The following is a 14845-nucleotide window of genomic DNA, read 5'->3' as shown; positions in this document are numbered from 1 at the left end:
CACCCACTCTCTCTTTTCTTTTCACCCTCATGTGCCTTTCACTCCCATTTGCCACATCATCCCTTTATGACACATTTCCCCCTCCCTCTCCCCTCCCTCTCCCCCCTCCCTCTCCCCTCCCTCTCCCCTCCCTCTCCCCTCCCTCTCTCCCCCTTTTCTCTCTCTCTCTCTCTCTCTCTCTCTCTCTCTCTCTCTCTCTCCCCCTTTTCTCTCTCCCCCTTTTCTCTCTCTCTCTCTCCCTCTCTCCCCCTTTTCTCTCTCCCCCTTTTCTCTCTCTCTCTCTCTCTCTCTCTCTCTCTCTCTCTCTCTCTCTCTCCCTCTCCCTCCCTCTTTCCCCTTTTCTCTCTCTCTTCTCTCTCTCTCTCTCTCTCTCTCTCTCTCTCTCTGTCTCTCTCTCTCTCTTCCTCCTCTCTCCTTTCCCCCCTTCTCCCCCTCCCTCTCTCCCCCTTTTCTTTCTCTTATCCTTCTCCTCCCTCTCTCTCTCTCTCCCTCCCTCCCCTCTCTCTCTCTCTCTCTCCCTCCTCCCCCCCCCTCTCTCTCTCTCTCTCTCTCTCTCTCTCTCCTCTCTCTCCCCTCCCTCTCCCTCTCTCTCCCCTCCCTCTCCCTCTCTCTCTCCTCTCTCTCCCCTCCCTCTCCCTCTCTCTCTCCTGTCTTCTGACGAGTGAGCCCCCACTCCAGGGGGTTCTCGTGGTGCAGCACAGCACTGTGGCCTGTTTGTATTGTCGCTGATTTCGCCTCCTGGGTACCCCCTTCATCGGGCCCCGCTCCTGTTGATTTTGATGCCGGGAGTTTAAAGCGAGCAGTCTGTCAGCTGTGTTATGTTTCCCTCGCTGTTTTTCTTACAATACTGTAAGAAATGTCAAACATGTCAAAATGTGTTAGAGGTGATAATATGACATTAAATGACCGATGTACCTCTCTGTCTGTGTGTGTCTGTGTGCACGTGTGTGTGTATGTGCGTCATGTGATTGAACATAAACCTCTGACTTTTGACAGGTGCACACGGAGCGTGTTGTGTATTTCGTAAGCTGGGGGGGTCAGATGGCTGAGCGGTTAGGGAATCGGGCTATTAATCAGAAGGTTGTTGGTTCGATTCCTGGCCGCGTCAAATGACTCTGTGTCCTTGGGCAAGGCACTTCACCCTACTTGCCTCGGGGGAATGTCCCTGTACTTACTGTAAGTCGCTCTGGATAAGAGCGTCTGCTAAATGACTAAATGTAAATGTAAATGTAAGCTAGCTCCGGCTAGCTAGCCGCATTCTGTCTGTGTTGACTACAAGGAGGAAAAGTACAAATGCAATTATGAACAGGTAGAATCTGGTGGCGTCATGTGTTGCATGTGTTCTGCTCACAAACATGTTCTCACCCTAAATATATCAACATCTCACCCCCCGTGTCTGGTCCTGATGAGAGCTAAGCATGATGTGTTAATTTCAGGGAGAAGAAGCTGCCTCGTAACTCCGTGCAGGTAGATTGACACGCAGCTATTCAGATGCCAGCTGACTGCCGCTGGATGACAACATCTATGGTAAGTCGTTTCATATTCATTATTTGTGATGACAGGTTAGGTGTAGAGGCGGGCTATCCGGCCTTTTCAATATGACGTTGTTTGTTGCTGCAGATGTTGCAGATTAGATCGCCGTGTCTGCTCAACAGGCTTCTCGTTGCTACGAACTTGTTGTGTGTTTTCGTGTGTGGGTTGATTGTGTGTGTTCATCAAGAGTGGACAAAGTACACAACTTCATTACTTGAGTCAAAATACAAATACGCCTGGTCCAATAGTAGGGCTACTCCAATACAAGTGAAAGTTGTACTGAGTTCAAGTACTGGACTGTTTGCTTCTAAAAAAAAATATATATTCAAAAGTAGGTTTTATCTTTGAGGTCAGATCATTGTATTTTTGATACAATGCGTTTACAGAACTTAAAAACAACCGACTGCACTGCTTTGCTTGTATAACCTGCAGAATAAAAACCTTGTAGCATTACAAAGGCTTTAGAAACATAATTAAAACCAACAAAAGAACCTACATTGCCACTATTTTAACACCCCCACAAAGCAGCCACTCAGTGTTCTGACACAGCTGTGTGGGTGGGTGTGTCTGTGTGTGTGTGTGTGTGTGTGAGAGTGTGTGCGCGCGCGCGTGCGTGCGTTCAAAATGCTTTCTCAGATATGTCCATGGGTATAAAATCCTGGCCTATCTTACTGCAGCGACCTGGGTTTGAATCACCCTGGGCCCTTTACTGCATGTCTCCCCCCCCTGTCTCTCTCTCCCTGCCTTTCCTGTCACACTTCACTTAAAAACTGTCTAATGAAGTAGGAAAAATGAGTACTATATATACACAGTAACAGCAGGTACCTATGTTATGGTTATCCACGGTGCCGACCGCTGTGTTGAACAGCACCTCTCACTGTCTAACCCTAACCCTCACTGTCTAACCTTAACCCTCACTGTGTAACCCTAACCCTCACTGTCTAACCCTAACCCTCGCTGTCTAACCCTAACCCTCACTGTCTAATCCTAACCCTCGCTGTCTAACCTTAACCCTCACTGTGTAACCCTAACCCTCGCTGTCTAACCCTAACCCTCGCTGTCTAACCTTAACCCTCACTGTGTAACCCTAACCCTCGCTGTCTAACCCTAACCCTCGCTGTCTAACCCTAACCCTCGCTGTCTAACCCTAACCCTCGCTGTCTAACCCTAACCCTCACTGTCTAACCCTAACCTCACTGTCCTCTACGCTCCTCTCCTGTACCTCCTGTCCCGTCTCCAGAAGTTTCTGGGTGGCTCCGCCTCGCCCGCCAGCTACAGGTGTAGAGGCACTACAGAACCCCCCCCATCCCCTGCTATCAGCCTTCGGCTCTGCCAGCTAACACCAACCATCATGTCACTTCAGATTAGAGACAATCTAGTGAGGGGTGTTCAAACTGAGCCAAATTGTGGATATCCTAGTGTGTGAGTGTGTGTGAGTGTGTGTGAGTGTGTGTGAGTGTGTGTGAGTAGGTGTGTCGGTGTTCTTCATAGCTAGATAGTTCAATGTCTCTCCATTCCTTGTGATGTAGCGCCCTCCAGCGGTGGCTGCTGGTGTCACACCCCCAGCCTCCCACCAGCAGCACCCACAGATCCCAATGCATGGATCGAAACCTTCACAAATCAGACACTGTGAAATACATGATTGCTTGTGTTCTTCTCATATGTAGTTCTGCTGTAGATGTTTCCACTGGTTGTATTGTTGTAGGACCCCCCCCCTCCCCCCCTTGAGTATTTAAAGTATTTGCGTGAAGTATTTGACCTGTCAGCAGGTGGTCTAGGTGGGTGGTCTTCGTCCACCGTAACCAGGAAGGAAGCATGTGGTTAAGCTGTTGCTATGACTGACAGGCTGTGTGTGTGAGGGTGTGTGTGGGGGTGTGTGGGGTGTGTGTGTGGGGGTGTACTCTGTGTGTGTGTGTGTGTGTGTGTTTGTGTGTGTGTGTGTGTGTGTTTGTGTGTGTGTGTTTGTGTGTGTTTGTGTTTGTTTGTGTGTGTGTGTGTGTGTGTGTGTGTGTGTGTGTGTGTGTGGTATTGATGTATTTCTGTCATGCTCCAGCCAGTCATGCACCTGTCACAACACAAGTCTCCTGACCAATTGGAGGGCAGCTCCCAGGACTGACCAAACAGTACATCACAAACACACACACACACAAGCACAGCCCCTGTGTCCATCTCACACCTGCCCGTAGTGCTGATGAGGAGGACTCTACTGTACTCTACTGTACTCTGCTCTGCTTTGTTCTACTCTGTTTTAGGATTCTCCTCTCTACTCTCCTTTCACTGTGTGTGTGAAACAAAGATTTTAAAAATATATAGAAAAAATTACGTTTCAAAAGGTTGAATATATATATTATTTTTTTTTATCTCAAAAAAGGTATGAAAGTAAAAAAATATATTTTTGACAAAAAGTTTAAAAAAACTAGTTTGCAACATTGATGAGGACTCTGTTCTCCTCTCCCCTCTCCTCCTCTCCTCCGCTCCTCCTCCCCTCTCCTCCCCTCCTCCCATCTCCTCCCCTCTCCTCCCCTCCTCCCATCTCCTCTCCTCCTCCTCTCTCCTCCTCTCCTCCTCTCTTCTCCTACTCCTCTCCTCTCTCTTCCTCTCCTCTCCTCCTCTCCTCCCTTCCTCCCCTCCTCTCTCCTCCTCTCCTCCTCTCTTCTCCTACTCCTCTTCTCTCTCCTCCTCTCCTCCTCTCCTCTTCTCTCTTCCTCCTCTCCTCTCCTCACACTGTCTGTGGAAGAAAAGGGTACGTTATGGATGAGACAGAGGGAGTTAGCGATGTCGACATGACTGAGAATAGAGACATTCCTGATCACCCATGGCCACATATGAGGGAGATGTTCCAAATTGTGTCTGTCGTGTCTTTTAATATGATGTGAGGTCCAGTTACCTGCGTGACACTAAAACAGGTGTAGTAATGGCTACTTTTTACTTAAGTATATGTCAGAGCCCACACTTCTTTACACTTTTTCACTCAAGTTAAAGTAGTCAGTACTTCAACAGTCTTTTTAAACATTAGAATCTGTACTTCTACTCGAGTGGATGTTTTACTGCAGTTGGACCATCTCACCACTAGAGGGCCTGATGCGTTGCACTCGCCTGAAAGGAAGCCAGGGTGGATTTTGATACAGTCTAATTTTTTTGACATAGACATTGCATGTAAAAGTACAGCAGATCAAGGATCAGAGGTACACAGTTCTTACAGTGTTTCAGTGGTCAGAGTCAAGGGAAAGCCTGTATTTCCCAGACACAGTGAAAACAATGATTAAGAGGTGAAAGTGAAGGTTTATTAAGATATAACCAAATTCAAGCGTTTGGAATTAAACCCTTGAGGCATTGTATCCTGTTTTACCCAATTGGTTTAAAGCCCAACTCAAAATCAGTAAGTTTTTTTCACAAAAAGATAGTTTTGTTATTTGTAAACATGTTGTATAAGCTAATGAGGCACTCTGAGAGTTGATTAGCAACACAGAAAGTGCAAATGGAACGTCAATTTAGACATTTTGAAGCGGCCCGCTACTTTCCAGCCAATCATGTTCCAGCCCGCTACTTTCCAGCCAATCATGTTCCAGACCGCTACTTTCCAGCCAATCATGTTCCAGTGAGCTTGTTCCAAGCCGTAGGAATACGGGCTACTGTTTCTCATGTTTGAACAGATTTGATCATGTTACCTGGTGCAGCTTTAAAATGAGTCACTGTGACATGGACGTTTGGTATTGACTGTATACCACAGACACAAACACAGTTGGTTTAACTTCTCTCTCTGATACTGCCTGGCCAGAGAGCAGCCCCCAGCTGAGATCCCCTGTCTGGCCCTGTCTGTTGCTGTTTCAGGATGCAAAAGGTTCATTTTCCTGAGATTCAACCTGAGACACCTATATCTGCAGACAATATCTTCTCCCTGATCCATATCCTCCCCCCTGATCCATATCCTCCCCCCTGATCCATATCCTCCCCCCTGATCCATATCCTCCCCCCTGATCAATACCCTTCTCCCTGAACTATACCCTTCTCCCTGATCAATACCCTTCTCCCTGAACTATACCCTTCTCCCTGATCAATACCCTTCTCCCTGATCAATACCCTTCTCCCTGAACTATACCCTTCTCCCTGAACTATACCCTTCTCCCTGATCAATACCCTTCTCCCTGAACTATACCCTTCTCCCTGATCAATACCCTTCTCCCTGATCAATACCCTTCTCCCTGATCAATACCCTTCTCCCTGAACTATACCCTTCTCCCTGAACTATACCCTTCTCCCTGATCAATACCCTTCTCCCTGATCAATACCCTTCTCCCTGAACTATACCCTTCTCCCTGAACTATACCCTTCTCCCTGATCAATACCCTTCTCCCTGATCAATACCCTTCTCCCTGATCAATACCCTTCTCCCTGAACTATACCCTTCTCCCTGATCAATACCCTTCTCCCTGAACTATACCCTTCTCCCTGAACTATACCCTTCTACCTGATCAATACCCTTCTCCCTGATCAATACCCTTCTCCCTGAACTATACCCTTCTCCCTGATCAATACCCTTCTCCCTGAACTATACCCTTCTCCCTGATCAATACCCTTCTCCCTGAACTATACCCTTCTCCCTGATCAATACCCTTCTCCCTGAACTATACCCTTCTCCCTGAACTATACCCTTCTCCCTGAACTATACCCTTCTCCCTGAACTATACCCTTCTCCCTGATCAATACCCTTCTCCCTGAACTATACCCTTCTCCCTGAACTATACCCTTCTCCCTGAACTATACCCTTCTCCCTGAACTATACCCTTCTCCCTGAACTATACCCTTCTCCCTGATCAATACCCTTCTCCCTGATCAATACCCTTCTCCCTGAACTATACCCTTCTCCCTGATCAATACCCTTCTCCCTGAACTATACCCTTCTCCCTGATCAATACCCTTCTCCCTGAACTATACCCTTCTCCCTGAACTATACCCTTCTCCCTGAACTATACCCTTCTCCCTGATCAATACCCTTCTCCCTGAACTATACCCTTCTCCCTGATCAATACCCTTCTCCCTGAACTATACCCTTCTCCCTGAACTATACCCTTCTCCCTGAACTATACCCTTCTCCCTGATCAATACCCTTCTCCCTGAACTATACCCTTCTCCCTGATCAATACCCTTCTCCCTGAACTATACCCTTCTCCCTGATCAATACCCTTCTCCCTGAACTATACCCTTCTCCCTGAACTATACCCTTCTCCCTGAACTATACCCTTCTCCCTGAACTATACCCTTCTCCCTGAACTATACCCTTCTCCCTGATCAATACCCTTCTCCCTGAACTATACCCTTCTCCCTGATCAATACCCTTCTCCCTGAACTATACCCTTCTCCCTGAACTATACCCTTCTCCCTGATCAATACCCTTCTCCCTGAACTATACCCTTCTCCCTGATCAATACCCTTCTCCCTGAACTATACCCTTCTCCCTGATCAATACCCTTCTCCCTGAACTATACCCTTCTCCCTGAACTATACCCTTCTCCCTGAACTATACCCTTCTCCCTGAACTATACCCTTCTCCCTGAACTATACCCTTCTCCCTGAACTATACCCTTCTCCCCTGAGGTACACACGTTTCCCCTGAGCTGCAAGAGAGAGAGAGCAGCTCTGATAAGCTCTCTCCTTCCTGATAAACCCTCTCCTTCCTGATAAACCCTCTCCTTCCTGATAAACCCTCTCCTTCCTGATAAACCCTCTCCTTCCTGACAATTGGTCCGCTTCAAGCACTGCTACCAGGAAAGAGAACGAGGAGAGGAAGGGGAGGAAATGAGAGGAAGCAAGAGAAGAATAGGAGGGGGAGGGAGGGAGACAGAGGAAGTGAGGGATAAAGGGGGGAGACAGAGAGAAGATGCATAGGGAGGGAGAGGATGCAGCAAAACATCAGGTGATGGGAGGGAAATGCTCGGTTGCTAAGTCACGCGTTGCTGGGAAACAGGATGATTACCGTAACAACCCCTCCCTTCCCTTCTCTGCCACAAGGGCTTCTGAGAAGTCTTCTGAGCTCACTATACTGATTCAGAGGGGGAGCTCCCTCGTGACAGCCAGGTCGGGAGGATGGAGAGATGGAGGAGAGATGGAGGGATGGAGGAGAGATGGAGGGATGGAGGAGAGATGGAGGGATGGAGGAGAGATGGAGGGATGGAGAAGAGATGGAGGGATGACGGCAGAAAGATGGAGGGAGGATGGAGGAGAAGAGATGATGGATGAGATATTTGCCTGAGTGTTTTTACAGCTGCAGGCTGAATTTGCAGAGTCATGCCTTCTTGGGGGGGGGGGTTCATGTCATCAGCATGCGGGCTGGGGGGGGGTGGTTCATGTCATCAGCATGCGGGCTGGGGGGGGTGGTTCATGTCATCAGCATGCGGGCTGGGGGGGGGGTTCATGTCATCAGCATGCGGGCTGGGGGGGGGGGGGGCAGGGGTATCTGTTCTGCAGTCACCATCCTTCCTCCCCAGAAATCTTCCTCCCATCAACGCTTCACAGTTGGCAGAGGCTTCCAGCCGCAGCGCTGGGCAGAATCAGATCGACTCTGACAAGATTTAAAACCTGCTTCCCCCTAGGAGGAAGATTCCTGGGGAGGAAGGATGCAGACTGCTGAACAGATACCACGGCTCTGCACTCTCTGTTTCCTGAATAAGGCTGCGGTGCGTGTGTGTGTTCAAGCATGTTTGAAAAATATAGACCCTCCAACTACAGATAGTGTTACTGTTTACTTGAATTTGAAAGTGACCTTCCCCTCTGTGACCAGCAGATGGCAGTAGAAACCAGGAAATGCCTCATGCTCTTGCTCTCTGCGCGGGTGTTACAACAGCTCATGTGATTCCTTACTGGCAATGACTCACTCACTCCTGCTTACTCATAACCCAGAACCCAGTCCACATGCCACATCGTGTCTCCCTCCCTCCCTCTCTCTCTCTCTCTCTCTCTCTCTCTCTCTCTCTCTCTCTCTCTCTCTCTCTCTCTCTCTCTCTCTCTCTCTCTCTCTCTCTCTCGCTCTCTCTCAAAACACTAAGCTAGCCAGCTAGCACCTGCATTGAGAACTGATCCGTGACCCCTGACATCACTGTCTCCATCCTTCATCCATATTCTACATTTTATTCTACATTTTATTGGCCGACGCCTGCAGCAGCAGATGCAGAACGCAGACTGCAGCCTGCAGCAGCAGATGCAGAACGCAGCCTGCAGATGCAGAACGCAGACTGCAGCCTGCAGCAGGAGATTCAGAACGCAGCCTGCAGCAGGAGATGCAGGAACAGGCGTTATAACAGTGTCTGTGGTCCGAGTCCAGGAAAACTTTGTGTTTACTAGCCACATGGTGAAGCAGAGAAGATGCTGGTAAATACCTCCAGACCTGCAGGGTCCTTCAGGAACAGAGGCTGACCTCAGTCCAGACTACCCCTCCACACCTGCAGTAGACCCCAGACTCACTGCTGCTGCTCCCCGGCCAGGAAACAGGGTTCACGAGTCCTCACCATCACATGATGTCACCTGACGCCAAAGGACATAGTGCTACTCTGGGTGCTTTTTTAGATTGTGTGTTTGTAGGGAGAGAGAGGGAGAGAACAGACAGAGCACAAGTGACTGCCTGTGTGTGTGTGTTTGTCTGTGTGCCTGTGTCGATGTGTGTGTGTGTGTGTTTCTCTGCCTTGCGGGGATCACTCCGTGCTGGAATGCCAACGAGGAACACTGCCTTCCTAAACTCCCTTTCTCTGTGACAGCACACCCTTGTTGACAATCGCCTCCATATCCTAGCAACCATCGCCAGGCTGCATCCCAGCATACCGTCCTGGCGACAGGAGTCCGGTCCCTAATGACAGGAGAACTCGACTGGTTCGTTTCTATCAGGTTAAAACAGGACAGGTGGGCAGCGGAGCATGAACCAGGTGTGTCCTGCTGGTCTGAGCCAGGTGTGTCCTGCTGGTCTGAACCAGGTGTGTCCTGCTGGTCTGAGCCAGGTGTGTCCTGCTGGTCTGAACCAGGTGTGTCCTGCTGGTCTGAGCCAGGTGTGTCCTGCTGGTCTGAACCAGGTGTGTCCTGCTGGTCGGAGCCAGGTGTGTCCTGCTGGTCTGAACCAGGTGTGTCCTGCTGGTCTGAGCCAGGTGTGTCCTGCTGGTCTGAACCAGGTGTGTCCTGCTGGTCTGAGCCAGGTGTGTCCTGCTGGTCTGAACCAGGTGTGTCCTGCTGGTCTGAGCCAGGTGTGTCCTGCTGGTCTGAACCAGGTGTGTCCTGCTGGTCTGAGCCAGGTGTGTCCTGCTGGTCTGAACCAGGTGTGTCCTGCTGGTCTGAGCCAGGTGTGTCCTGCTGGTCTGAACCAGGTGTGTCCTGCTGGTCTGAGCCAGGTGTGTCCTGCTGGTCTGAACCAGGTGTGTCCTGCTGGTCTGAGCCAGGTGTGTCCTGCTGGTCTGAACCAGGTGTGTCCTGCTGGTCTGAGCCAGGTGTGTCCTGCTGGTCTGAACCAGGTGTGTCCTGCTGGTCTGAGCCAGGTGTGTCCTGCTGGTCTGAACCAGGTGTGTCCTGCTGGTCTGAACCGGGTGTGTCCTGCTGGTCTGAGCCAGGTGTGTCCTGCTGGTCTGAACCAGGTGTGTCCTGCTGGTCTGAGCCAGGTGTGTCCTGCTGGTCTGAACCAGGTGTGTCCTGCTGGTCTGAGCCAGGTGTGTCCTGCTGGTCTGAGCCAGGTGTGTCCTGCTGGTCTGAACCAGGTGTGTCCTGCTGGTCTGAGCCAGGTGTGTCCTGCTGGTCTGAGCCAGGTGTGTCCTGCTGGTCTGAGCCAGGTGTGTCCTCGCTGCCCTGCCTGCCTGCCTGGCTCCTGCTGCCCTGCCTGCCTGGCTGCAGCATGTGCTGCTTCGGATGAAAGCGTCAGCTAGATGAATGAAAGTCTCAAGGTGACCTAGTTATTCTGTTCTACTGTGTAACACACACACGCAGTCACACAGGTGCACACACACACACACACAGGAGGCCAGGAGGGTCTTATATAAGGTGTTTACAGTGCAGAGGACACTTTTGTGTGTGTGTGTGCTGTACAAGAGTCCTTTATTATTGGGTGTGAAAGGCCTTGGATTGTGTTGAACAGTATCTACACACACAAACATGCACAGTCACACATTATCCTGGGCTTGTACAGCCGCAGGAGAACATTGAAACACTGATTTACAATGTTGGGAAATAAAAACAACATGCATCCCAGAAAGGAGAGCGTTGCAAATTCGACACCAACCTCTCTCTTTCTCTCTCTCTCTCTCTCCCTCTTTCTCTCTCTCTCTCTCTCTCTCTCTCTCTCCCCCCCACCCTCTTTGTTCTCTGATTAGCAAAGAGAAAAACGTTGGGAACGTGAGAGATCCATACACACACACACTCACACACACACACACACTCACACACACAAATTGAGACCTGCTGCAGAACACAACTTAAATGTGGTTACAGCAACCAGTGTGTGTGTGTGTGTATACATGTGTGTGTGTATACATATGTCTGTGTGTGTGAGAGAGAGGGGGACATGGATAAGAGTTGTGGGTAAGAAAAGCACATGAAGATCGACACAGGCAGGACATTCTGACCCGAGGAGGGAACAGAGAAGACCAAACACAGTCGTCTCTTCAGAAGGACTTCACTCCCTAACAGAGGAACCAGAGCCAGAGGGGGGGGGGGGGGGGGGGGGAGGGGGGAGGGGGAGGGGGAGGGGGGAGGGGGGGGCTGGAGCTTCTGGGAGGACTGAAGTGTACAGATGAGGACAACTCACTCGCTCGCTCTTTCTTTCTCTCTCTCTTTCTCCCTCTTTCTCTCTCTCTCTCCCTCTCTCTCTTTCTCCCTCTTTGTATCTCTCTCCCCCTCTCTCTTTCTCCCTCTTTGTATCTCTTTCTCTCTCTCTCCCTCTCTCTGATTTAAGAAGTATTTCATGCACAGTGTCTTGTTGTCTTTTACCAGGCACTTTCTGAACACTAGAGCAGCAAAAACACCAGAATCAATAATTATTAAAGAACCCCAAAGATAGGATTTCTCTCTCTCTCTCTCAGTAACATGTTGTGTTCTCATAAGTCATTACTGTCTGTACCCAGAACAACACCAGCATAATCTCTCCCTCTCTCTCTCTCCCTCTCTCTCTTTCACTCTCTCTCTCCCTCTCTCTCTCATGAGCTATTACAGTAATGAGGGTTGCACACTGTACTGGAATAATTGTACTGTACAAGCAGCGAACCACCCTCCCTGTACTCTATCTCTCTCTCTTTCCTCTCTCTTTCCATCTTTCTTTCTCCCTCTTCTCTCTCTCTCTCTGTGGTTTGTAACTAGATGGGTGTGTGGTGTTCCTGAGGAAGAAATGAAAAAAGAATCTAATCTTCCTGGTAAATGATGTTCTGAGATTGACGAGAATAGTTACCTGGAACTGTGGAGGGGGGCTGGATCAAACTTGCTCTCACTTACACACTCACTTACACACACACACACGTGCACACACACACACACACACATGCACACCCACGCACTAAAGCACATACACAGTCATACGCACCCACACACTAAAGCACATACACAGTCATACGCACCCACACAAAAGCACATACGCACACACCCACACACACGCGCACCCACGCACATATGCACATGCACACACGCACACACACACACAAAAGAACATACGCACACATAGACACATACACACGCGCACCCACATACATACGCACACACCAGACCACATGACTCCCCCTGCTCTTCACCATCAGGGGTTAGACACCTTAACCCAGTACAGGATGCTGACGTCTGTGTGTGTGTGTGCGCGTGTGTGTGAGTGTGTGTGTGTGTGCGTGTGTGTGTAGGAGGTGGGCTAAGAGGGTTTCCCCATCAACTGCAGTAACAATAATTAGCCAGATCAGTACATTATTGTGAGAAGGAAATCTATCTCCTCATCCTGACCACAGATGACATCACAAAGGTCAGACGTCACCAAGGGTTACAGGCTTCTCAGTACGGAGAGCAGAAACCCGTGACGTCGTCACGCCGACGCTGCCTTGGTGACGCTGCCTTGGCGACGCTGCCTTGGCGACGCTGCCTTGGCGACGCTGCCTTGGCGACGGCGAATAAACCAGAGCAGCGTCAGAGAGGGGAATGTTGGGATGGAGCCAAAACAACACCATGTGATTACTGTGAGTAGAGCGTACTGGAGCGCCCTGTGGGCGGAACATGCTGTCTGGGATTCAGAGAAGTGTGTGTGTGTACTTGTGTGTGTGCCAGGTCTATGTACAGAACACAGCCTCTTGCTACAGTAGGGTGTGTGGCTGACGGTGGCTTTTCTCCAGGGCTGTTCTTTCCGCTCTCGACCCCAGATCACCCTGCACTCCCTCCCTTACGATCTCCTCGTTCATGCACGCGCCTGGGCTCATGCACGCGCCTGGGCTCATGCACCCGCCTGGGCTCATGCACGCGCCTGGGCTCATGCACGCGCCTGGGCTCATGCACGCACCGGGGGCTAATAAAAGGCCACTTGGGGCGAGCCTCCCTAACAAGGTTACAGCAAGCTGCTAAGCTAACCTGTTTGCATTGGCATTTAAACTGTTGTGGTTACACCTAAGCACTAAACTGTTCTGCTAGCGTAGCTAGTTAGCATCTGGTGTTTCTGTTATGGTGGCATTGCACTGTTTTGCTAGCATAGCTAGTTAGCATTCAAATTTTTTTATATTAGCCCTGCACTGTTCTGCTAGCGTAGCTCTTTAGCATCTGGAGTTGGCCTACGGCGGAAAGCACGCCCTTGCGTTTCTGCAATTAGCCGTAACGTGACAACAGTTAGGAGCGGGACAAGAACATAATCGAGGACACCACAAACCAGAAGCTAATCGTCAGCTTCTCTGAATTTCTTGTTCCACCTATATCTGGAACCCAAAACACGCCTATTTGATGCCCCAGGCCTGATGGGCACAGGTGAATCATACCAGGGAGTCTTTGATCTGAGTGTGGGCGCTGTCAGGATATTAAGAGACTGTTCTGTGCCCTGGCCTGGTGGAGAATTCTGGGAAAGTCAGGAATGTGGCAAAAGGGCTGCGGGAACTCAGGAATGTACTGTTGGTCGTGGGAATTTGGCAAATGACAGGAATGCAAGTGCGTGTGCATTCCGGTCGGGGCATGAGACTATTTTTGGAAAGGTGCTGCTCTGAGTGAAAACATTCCTTCCTAAAGCTGTTTGCTAGCGAGCTAGCTGGCAGCTGATTAGCTGGATCAGGCTAGGGGCATGCGAAAGAAACAGGAAAAGTGAACTTGATCAATATGACATATCAACTGAGCCACTGAAGAGGTTGGCCTGTTAATATATCTTTTTTTATGAAGACTATTCCAAAAGTGAACCTCCTTGCAGAGTTTTGACCTGAGTAACCTCCACTCCTCCTCTGGGGCTGGCTGCTCTACTACCCTGGGTTTCCTGTTATGATGTCATGGGTTTTCCTGCTACACATTGTGATACCTGACCCTCTTATGATGTCATGCCTCTATGAGGTCATGGGCTCTCCTGCTACACATCGCAATGTGTGAACCTCTTATGATGTCACGTCTCAATGATGTCATGTGTCTATGACGTCACTGTGGGTGACAGATCAGGGAGATGGAAAGGCTGCCTGGGATGTTGTTCTTAAGTTGTAGAATCACAGTGATATGTTTTCACACAACCATCAGAGCTTGCAAACAAAACCGGCTACATTATGCTTCATCATTATTTTTCATCAATTATTCATTGTTCACATCCCCGCAAACACTTTAGTCAATAAAACATGACTGTTTTTTAGCATTTGGAACTATGAGAGTTAATGGTTGGCCCACGGAACAGTCAAATACACATCACGAATAGCAGGAATACACACACACACACACACACAAAGGAACCAGCAACTCCGTGACCTTTCACCCCTACCAACACTCTGACCAAGCACGACTCCTAACCTTCTTAGCTACTAGGGATACAACATACTTCAACAAAATTAGTCAGAAAGACACTTTTAAGTTAGTTTCAACACACATCTGCCTTGTAGCCACAAGTCGATGTGATGTTCAGATATTTTCAGTCGTCTGTTGAAAGTTGTGTTTCGCTACCAACACTAGTCACAGAGACATCCTGAATGCTTGGAAAAATAGCATGTAGCTGTGTGTGTGTATAGTGTGTATGTGTGTGTACTGTGTGTGTACTGTGTGTGTGCGTGTCTAACACTGTGTGTGTTATAGGTACCTGATGGCTGTTCTGGTCATAAAGTCCTTGTTGAACTTGACCTGACCACACTGTAGAAGTGGGTACTCCCTCTGTGTG

General features: G+C 49.5%; 1 long non-coding RNA gene across 1 annotated transcript in view; it reads left to right on the top strand.

Annotated features, from left to right (window-relative positions):
- Positions 1-1283: 1283 nt before the first annotated feature.
- LOC134015442 (uncharacterized) overlaps positions 1284-14845 on the top strand; it is a 67929-nt gene continuing 54367 nt past the window's right edge. The window contains exon 1 of the long non-coding RNA XR_009929108.1: positions 1284-1340. This is a non-coding gene — a long non-coding RNA (uncharacterized LOC134015442). The remainder of the gene's footprint in view (positions 1341-14845) is intronic.

The sequence above is a fragment of the Osmerus eperlanus genome, chromosome 28 (assembly GCF_963692335.1).
Source record: "Osmerus eperlanus chromosome 28, fOsmEpe2.1, whole genome shotgun sequence".
Classification (NCBI taxonomy): Eukaryota; Metazoa; Chordata; class Actinopteri; order Osmeriformes; family Osmeridae; genus Osmerus; species Osmerus eperlanus.
The sequence above is the reverse complement of the archived record's forward strand: the minus strand, read 5'-3'. Positions and strand labels throughout refer to the sequence as shown.